This window comes from Myodes glareolus, chromosome 4 (genome assembly GCF_982192425.1).
Source record: "Myodes glareolus chromosome 4, mMyoGla1.1, whole genome shotgun sequence".
NCBI classification, from domain to species: domain Eukaryota; kingdom Metazoa; phylum Chordata; class Mammalia; order Rodentia; family Cricetidae; genus Myodes; species Myodes glareolus.
Genome location: NC_142029.1, coordinates 57,437,355 through 57,445,414, shown reverse-complemented (window position 1 = coordinate 57,445,414; position 8,060 = coordinate 57,437,355). Strand labels below are relative to the sequence as shown.

Genomic DNA, 8,060 nt, shown 5'->3' with positions numbered 1-8,060 from the left:
GAGCTGACACACATGTATGTATACATATACATATAATGTTTTAACTGTATGAGTGTTACTGCACACATGTGTGTCTGTTGCCCAAGGAGGCCAGAAGAAAGTTTTGGATGCCTTGGAATTTCAGTTAGAGATAGTGAGATGTTATGTGGGTCCTGTGAATTGGACCTGGGTCCTCTGGAAGAGCAGCCTGTGCTCTTAACCCCTAAGCCATCTCTCCAGTTCCAGAGCAATTGAGTTTAAAGAACATTTAGTTAGACGTTTTGAAATGAACAAGGCACCAGTAAAGGGAATACTGTCTTATAAGAAAAACAAGCGGAATTTTGAAAAGGATGAGGCATCAGCTAACTGTAAGAGAGAAACATGTTACAATCAAGGCTATGGAAACAGACGGAGATGGGGGGAAAACATCATGGAACAGGACACCATTTCCCTCTTGGAGAGATTGGAGAGAGGTTCAGAGACTAAAAGAGTGATTTCTAGTCTTCTCTTTTGTGTAGAAACTCGGGATTCATACTCTTGAGCTACATCCCCAGTCCAGTGAGACATTTCATATATTGAGACTTGAAGCAGGAAGTAACCCAAAGATGTAGTTCACTGAGTTCCAAATGACAGATTTCTATGACTAACCTCATCAATGTGAAAGTGAGCAGATTAATTACAAAGCCACAGCAGTATGAACAGTGAGTCTTTTTTCAAGTTGATAAAATTCATATTTTATTTGGATAATTTTAAACTTTTTTACCTATTTTGCATACCACCCACAGTTTACCTTCCTTCCTCTCCTCCCTGTGCCTACCCCACCCACTTCTCAGAAAAGGTAAGGCCTCCTATGAGGGAATCAGCAAGGCCTGCCATATCAGGTTGAGGCAGGACCAAGCTCTTCCCCACTGCTTCAAGGCTGAGTAAGGCATCCACCACAGGCAATGGGTTCTAAAAGTCAGCTTAGACACCAGGGACAGATCCTGGTCCCAATGCTAGGGACCCCACAAACAGACCAATCTATACAACTGTGACCCACATGCAGAGAACCTAGGTCAGTCCCATGCAGGCACCCTAGTTGTCAGTCTCGAGTCCACGACTCCCACGAGCGCGGGCCATCTGTCTCTGTAGGTTTGCCCATCATGATCTTGACTCTGCTTGCTCATGTCCTTCTCCTCCTCCTTCTGTTTGGCCCAGTGCTGTGCTGTAGATCTTTGCATCTGCCTCCATCGGTTACTGGATGAAAGCTCCATGGTAGCAATTAGGGTAGTCACCAATCTGATTACAGAAGAAGGCCAGTGCAGGCACCCTCTCCACTGTTGCTAGGAGGTTTACTGGGGCCATCTTTGTGGGTTCATGGAGGCTTCCCTGGCACCAGGTTTCTCCCTAACCCCATAGTAGCCTGATCTATCATAATATGTCTTTCATTGCTCTCCCTCTCTGTCGTTCCCCTAAATGGACCACCCCCCATACCTCATGTTCCCATCCCCCATTACCTCCCATTATGCCCTTTCCCTGTTTACCCAGGACACCTCTTACATACATCAAAGAGCAGCAGGAAAGAACAGTATCTTGAAGTAATGAGAGAAAATAGATGTGAGTTTAGAATTCCCAAACCAGCAAAAATAGCACAAGTTAGTAGGTGTCCACGAAACATTTCGAGACATAACCTAAGACTTATCACATAGGCCATGGAAGAAAGAATTCCTGAGGCTGTTTTGTGGCTGCTCAGAGGTGGTGGCTCATGCCAAACATCTTAGTCTTTGTGAAGCTGCAGCAGAAGAATTTCAAGTCTGAGGCAAGCCTGGGCTACACAAGGAAACCCTAGGTATATAAAGCTGAACATTGTAGGCTACAGAGAAGACAAACGAGGGGCCAGAGGGATGGATCAGTGGGTAAAGGTGATCGTGCCCAGAGCTGACAACCTGAGTTCAAGTGTTGGGACCTGCAGAATCGATGGAGAGAACAGACTCCTGTTAGTCTCTGACATCCACATGGTGCCAGGACACTAGTGTGCACACAAGCAAAGCAAATATATCAATCTATCTTTTTAAAAAAAATTAAAAAGAAGTATGGAGAATAGAAAGGAGTGAGGGAATAGAATAGAAATATGAGTAAAGAAACTGGCAAGGAGTTTTGAATATTTAAAATTTAATTATTGATGTTCTCAATCTTACCTTATGTTGATTAGTTCTCAAAGTATCTTTATGTTGATATCAGCTTTATCAGTATTGATTTATTTCATTATAGAATATGGATCAGTTTTGGAATGGGCCAGTGGTTAAGAACACAGGTTGCTATCATAGAAGACCCTAGTTTTATTCCCCGCACCCAGAGGGTAGCTCAACCAGTTTTTAACTCTCATTGCAGGAAATCCAATGCATTCTTCTGGCTAAAGAGGCATTCAGGTATTCATGTGATATGTGTGCGTTTATGTACACACATATATATTTTTTGTATATACATGCATACAAAATACATATATATGTACATGTATATGTATTTCATTTTCTTAGGTACAGTTTAATATTAGTTAAGAGTGGTTTGAAAAAAACACAAACAGCAAGCTAGGTAGTGGTGGCACATACCTTTAATCCCAGTACTCGGGATGCAGAAGTGGGCCAGGCTATTCTCAAAAACGAGTTCCAAGCATAGACAGAGTTAATCAATAAAACTCTGTCTTAATAATTAAAAAAAATAAAAAATAGGACATTGGTGGCTCAAACTTTTAATCCCAGCACTCAAGATGCAGGCAGATCTCTGAGTTTGTGGCCAGCTTTGTCTTCAGAGTGAGTTCCAGGATAGCCAGAGATACACAGAAAAACCCTGTCTCAAAAAAAGATTACAATAAACACATTTACAAAAGTATACAATGAAGCCAAATTTGGTGTCATATGCCTGTAATCCCAGCACTTGGGAAGCAGAGGCAGGTAGATCCCTGTGGGTTTGATACTGGGCTGATCTCCCTACATGGTGAGTTTCAAGACACTCTGGACTATATAGGGATATCCTTCCTCAAGAAACCCAACCCTACCAATCAGCCATTCAAACACTCTCTAACCTCCCAAAGCAAAACTATCCCAGAGTATAATATCAATCAGAAGGTATTTTCCCAGTCTCCATGCTTGCCGGCTCTGTTTGTTTCCATTCCCCGGCTGGACTATCTTCTCAGATCTTCTTTCAAAGCTTTTTATTTTGACATAAGGTCTAACTAAATTACCAGACCTGCCATGAAAATGCTCTATAGAACAGGTTGGCCTTGCACCCGTGATTCTTTTGCCTCAGCCTCCCTCATAGCTGGTCAGACTTACTCACAGGACTTAGCCATAAGGCTTGGCTCCTCTAACCAACTCTATGCTCCTCCTACTTCATTAGCTGTTGACTCTATTATCCCTACTTGGAATTCTTCCTTAATCACAATTTCAGACAGTTTATTCTCAGTGCATCTTCTTCTAAAATCCCAACTCAGTTCTTAAATATAAAAGTTTTATCAGAGCTGGGCAGTAGTGGCACACACCTTTAGTCCCACCACTTGGGAGACAGGCAGATGTCTGAGAGTTTGAGGATAGCCTGTTCTATAGAGTGAGCTACAGACAGGCTCCAAAACTACAGAGAAACCCTGTCTTGAAAAATAAAAACAAACTAACAAACAAATAACAGGCTTCATGAAGGCTGTTTTTTGTAATATGTTTTTATTAATAATATCATTGGGTCCTCTCTCTCTCCTTGTTACTTGAGAGTTCAAGTCCATGAGTAGTCATTGCAATCACATGCATCCTCATGAACACTTGGTTTCTTGCAGGAAGAATCTTAGGTAATCTGAGTGAATACTTCATTCAGAAAAAGGCATTTGATGGCAAAAATAAATTGTACTCATTGTCTGCACTATCCAGCTATTTTCTATTAATTTTACTAAGGAGTCTAGACTATTTGGGGTTCACTTCTATGCTACAGAGCGGGAAATATTTTCTGTGACAATGTAGGCCATACTCAAAAAACCCCCATAAATATAATCAAAGCAAGAAATACAGCAAACACCTGCACAAAAATATACAAACAAGTCATACTTGTTGGTATATGCCTCTTAACCCAGCACATGGGAGGCAGAGAAAGGTAGATCCCTGTGGTTCTGAGGCTGGTCTGTTCTCCCTACGTGGTGAATTTCAGGACATTAGGACTATATAGGGAGACCCTGTTTCAAAAAACCCAACTTACCAATCAGCCAATCAAACACTCTCTAACCCACCAAAGCTAAACCATCCCAGAGTATAATGACAATCAGAAGGAAATCCTATGGACTAGCAGGGGTGCGCAGGGCCTTCCTTAGTCGTTGGATGTTCTGTCGACAAGGACTGATGGAAAGGCCACGTGGAACACCGTGCTCAAAACGAATCTTCCTAAAATGTTACCATGTGACACTGTAATGTGTCATTTCTCCTTCTTACCATCATTTCTCCTTCTAACCATCTCTGCTCAAGTATCTGAAAGAGGACCTAGGTTTTACAATGTCCTTAGCCCCAACCCCAGTCTCATTTGTTCTCTAACTGTGTTTTTGTGTGTGTGTCAAAGGCTCAGGGCTCAACATAGCTCATACACGAAGGTACTCCAATACTCAAGTTTTTAATATACAATTTAATTCAATTATTAAATCCAACATGTTGACAAAGTCTTAGTACTTAACCAAAACCAAAACAAAAGAATCTAACTTTTTTTATGACCAGAAACATTATAAAGTAACATTTTCAACAGGACAAAGACCATCTAACATGTATTTACAAAAAGCTAATATTCTATTATAAAATTTAAGTAATCACATTCTATATGATAGGAATGGCCCTAACAAATACACTACAAGTGAACTTAACTATTTCATAGTAAATGTTAAGGAAAAAATAAGATGTTTTGGATATGTCAAAGGCCCCCAATTTCTCAGTAGAGATACTGTTTTTAACAAACACCCAAAAGAAAGTACATAAGATTAGTAAAGAAATTTATAAATTTTGTTAGATGTCAAATCAACATAAGACATATCTATACCCTAGTTAAAATGAAAAACATATTTGAGATCTTCTAATTATTTTAACAACGTAGACTTATAACTAATTCTTGTAACATTAGCATTATGACTCCCAGAACTGGAGAATTACATTATTAAATATACACAAAATAAGATCAAAAGACTTATTTCTTGTTGAAAGAAAAGGTAAAACCAACTCCTCCTAAAACAAAATCAAAATAAACCCCCAAAACGACCCTAAAACAAAAAAAAGTCCCATTTATTTAAAAAAAAAATATAACATGTGCTGGGTAGTGGTGGCACAAGCCTTTAATCCCAGCACAAAATGACAGAGGTAGGCAGATCTCAAAAAAAAAAAAAAGAACATAATCATTACTTTCCTTGCGAAGTTTGTTTCATACAGAACCGCATCTATGAGGTGAAACCATTTGCTAGATTTTCCCAAATGAGGAAGAACCTCGGTTAGGATTGGGTACATGGCAAAATGCCTGGCACAGTAGGAGGAGTAGTGGTAAAGTCATAAACGATTTTCACTATCAATGACTAATTAATTCAAGAAATTAAGTTGGGGAAAGGCGAATGTTAGGGTAAAGTTTTGAGGGAAAGTACTTCAAGTTGGGGTGAAAACCAGGATTGCAGTAATGCGGTTGTCCGAGGAAGACTTCTGTAGAGAAAAAGTCTAAGTAAACAGTCAATTCAAAGACCAAATGCAGGTGAGTACCAACCAGCACGTGATCTGGTGCTGATGATCTATCTTCCTTCCAGACTTTCTAGCCAACCATCAATGCAATGTTCTGCATTCTGCCCAATTCAAAAAACAAGAGTGCCCTTCTAATCTTGTATGCTGGGCAGAGACAGTCACAATGGCATAGGGAAGCCAGTCTCTCACTTGAGGGGCATCAGGAATTGTTCAGCGCAGTTCATTGAACAGTCGCTTCCTGGCCTTGCATGGGGTCCATGGAGAGAATGGAGGGCTCTGCTTTTGGAGACCTGGAGGAGTAGATGGAGGCAGGGGCTGCAAGGGTGAGCTGGGGAAGGGTCCCAACAGGTAGCTGTCCTGGTCCCAGATAGACCTTGGAGAATATGGCTCTGTATTTGGGGAAGGCCCCGAAGGATATGGTTCTGGGATGTGACCCTGAGGCCAAGGACTGGGCATCCTATTGGTGGAGGAAAAGTTCTAACTTTCCTGACCAGCTGGAGGATCCATCCAGAGTGACAGGCAGCCAGAGTCCACATCCTCATCCTCACCACAGAAGTCCTCATGGTAGGAACTTTCTAGAATGTACTCACAGAAGGATCCTGGCTGTAGGACTAGAAGGTCGTCCTCTGGCATTTCCAGAACAGCGCCCCCCTGCGGGCTGGCGGACAAGAAGCCAGGCTGCCCAAGATGGTAGGAATCCTGGAGGCCCTCGGGCACCAGGATGATGGTGTGTTCAGGGAGCGACACTTCCAGGACCGAGGTGGGATCCGGCCCCAGCAGCAGGTCGATGCCATCCAGCTACAGTTGCATGGCGCAGTCGGCAGCCAAGAACACCACGGAGGTGGGCGCATCGCTGGCGGACCCTGCAGGCTCTTCCAGGCTGGGTGGCGCCGGGGTTCTTGGAGGCTGCATTGCTCAGCAGAGCTGGGTCCTTGTGGCTGCGGTGACCAGCAGGGCGCAGGGTCTGTGCTGGAGCTGCTAGGCTGCATGTTCAGCATGTGGACTGCGCTGTGGAGCTGTCGAGGCGCAGGGTGCAGGGAGGACAGTGGCGCTGGTGCTGGCAGAGCGGCTGCAGTCACTGGCCCTGGAGTCCTGCGCTTTATTTTGTCCTACCGGATACACCCTGGACGTCAATTAAATCCCAAGTGTTGGACCAGAAAGAGAAGTCGTGAAATGTCACGCCAGGCTCCGCCCCTCGAGCCTTCATTTCCGCTCAGTAGTGTGGGCTGGGCTTTCCAGTATCCTAGGCTGTACTTGAGAAATGCTTTTGTAGTAGTGTGGCCAGAATATCTTTCTTGTCTTTTATTTTTTATTTTTTGGTTTGTCGAGACAGGTTTTCTCTGTGTAATAGCCTTAGCTAACCTGATACTATCTCCGTAGACCAGGCTGGCCTCCAATTCATAAAGATCTGCTTGACTCTGCTTCCCGAGTGCTGAAATTAAAGGTATGTACCAGCACCGCTTGGTTTTTATTTTTAATTTTTTTGGTGTTTGGAGAAGATTTTGTCTGTAGCTTTGGAGCCCATCCTGGAGATAGCACTTGTAGACCAAGCTGGCCTGCGAACACACAGAGAACTGCCTGCCTCTGCCTCTGTAGTGCTGGGAATAAAGAGGTGTGCTACCAGCGCCTGGCCGGCTTTTTTTTTTTTTCTGATTCGGAATAGGACTTTAATATGGCTGATCTGTAGAATTCCTGTTTTTGAGTGGTTCTGAAATTTAAAAGACCACCTAGAATTTGCCAGGCTGGTCTACAAGGCTCTAGAACATCTAAGACTATAAAGAGAGGTTCTGTCTATTCTCTGTTAAAAAAATAATCACTGCAAAGGATGCTTCCTCCACTTCCCCAATTATTCAGTTCTCTTAATTTCAGTGCTTATCAAATTATTTATTTTGTTTTCATTTTTTTCAGAGAAAATGTCACTGTGTACGTGAGTCCTGTGGTTGATAGAATGTGATTTCAGCATCATGAGAAGGAGAATATCAAGTTTGAGTCCAGCCTGAGTCACATATTGGGACACCATTTTCACAACCAAACAAGAAGCCAGGTGGTGGTGCCACACACCTTTAATCCCAGCACCTGGGAGGCAGAGACAGGAGGATCTCAGAGAACTTGAGGCCTGCCTGGTCTCAAAAGGGAGTTCTAGTCCAACCAGTTCTGCTACACAGAGAAACTCTATCTGAAGAAACTTGCCTTAAAACCAATCCAAGCCTAAATAAATAAATAAATAAAGCCAAAAAGTGAAAAACCAAAAGAAAACAAAAGAAAACCCACCAAGCATGGGTTAGAATGCTGGCTCAGTGGTTAAGAGCATGTGCTATTCTTCCAGAAAATCTGGGTTCAGTTCCCAGAACCCAAATAGCTGTT

The 8,060-nt window shown here is 42.7% G+C and overlaps 1 pseudogene; it reads right to left on the bottom strand.

Moving 5' to 3' along the window:
• Window positions 1–4,703: 4,703 nt before the first annotated feature.
• Window positions 4,704–6,729, bottom strand: LOC146894645 (proline-rich protein 23A3-like; annotated as a pseudogene).
• Between the last annotated feature and the right edge of the window lie 1,331 nt (window positions 6,730–8,060).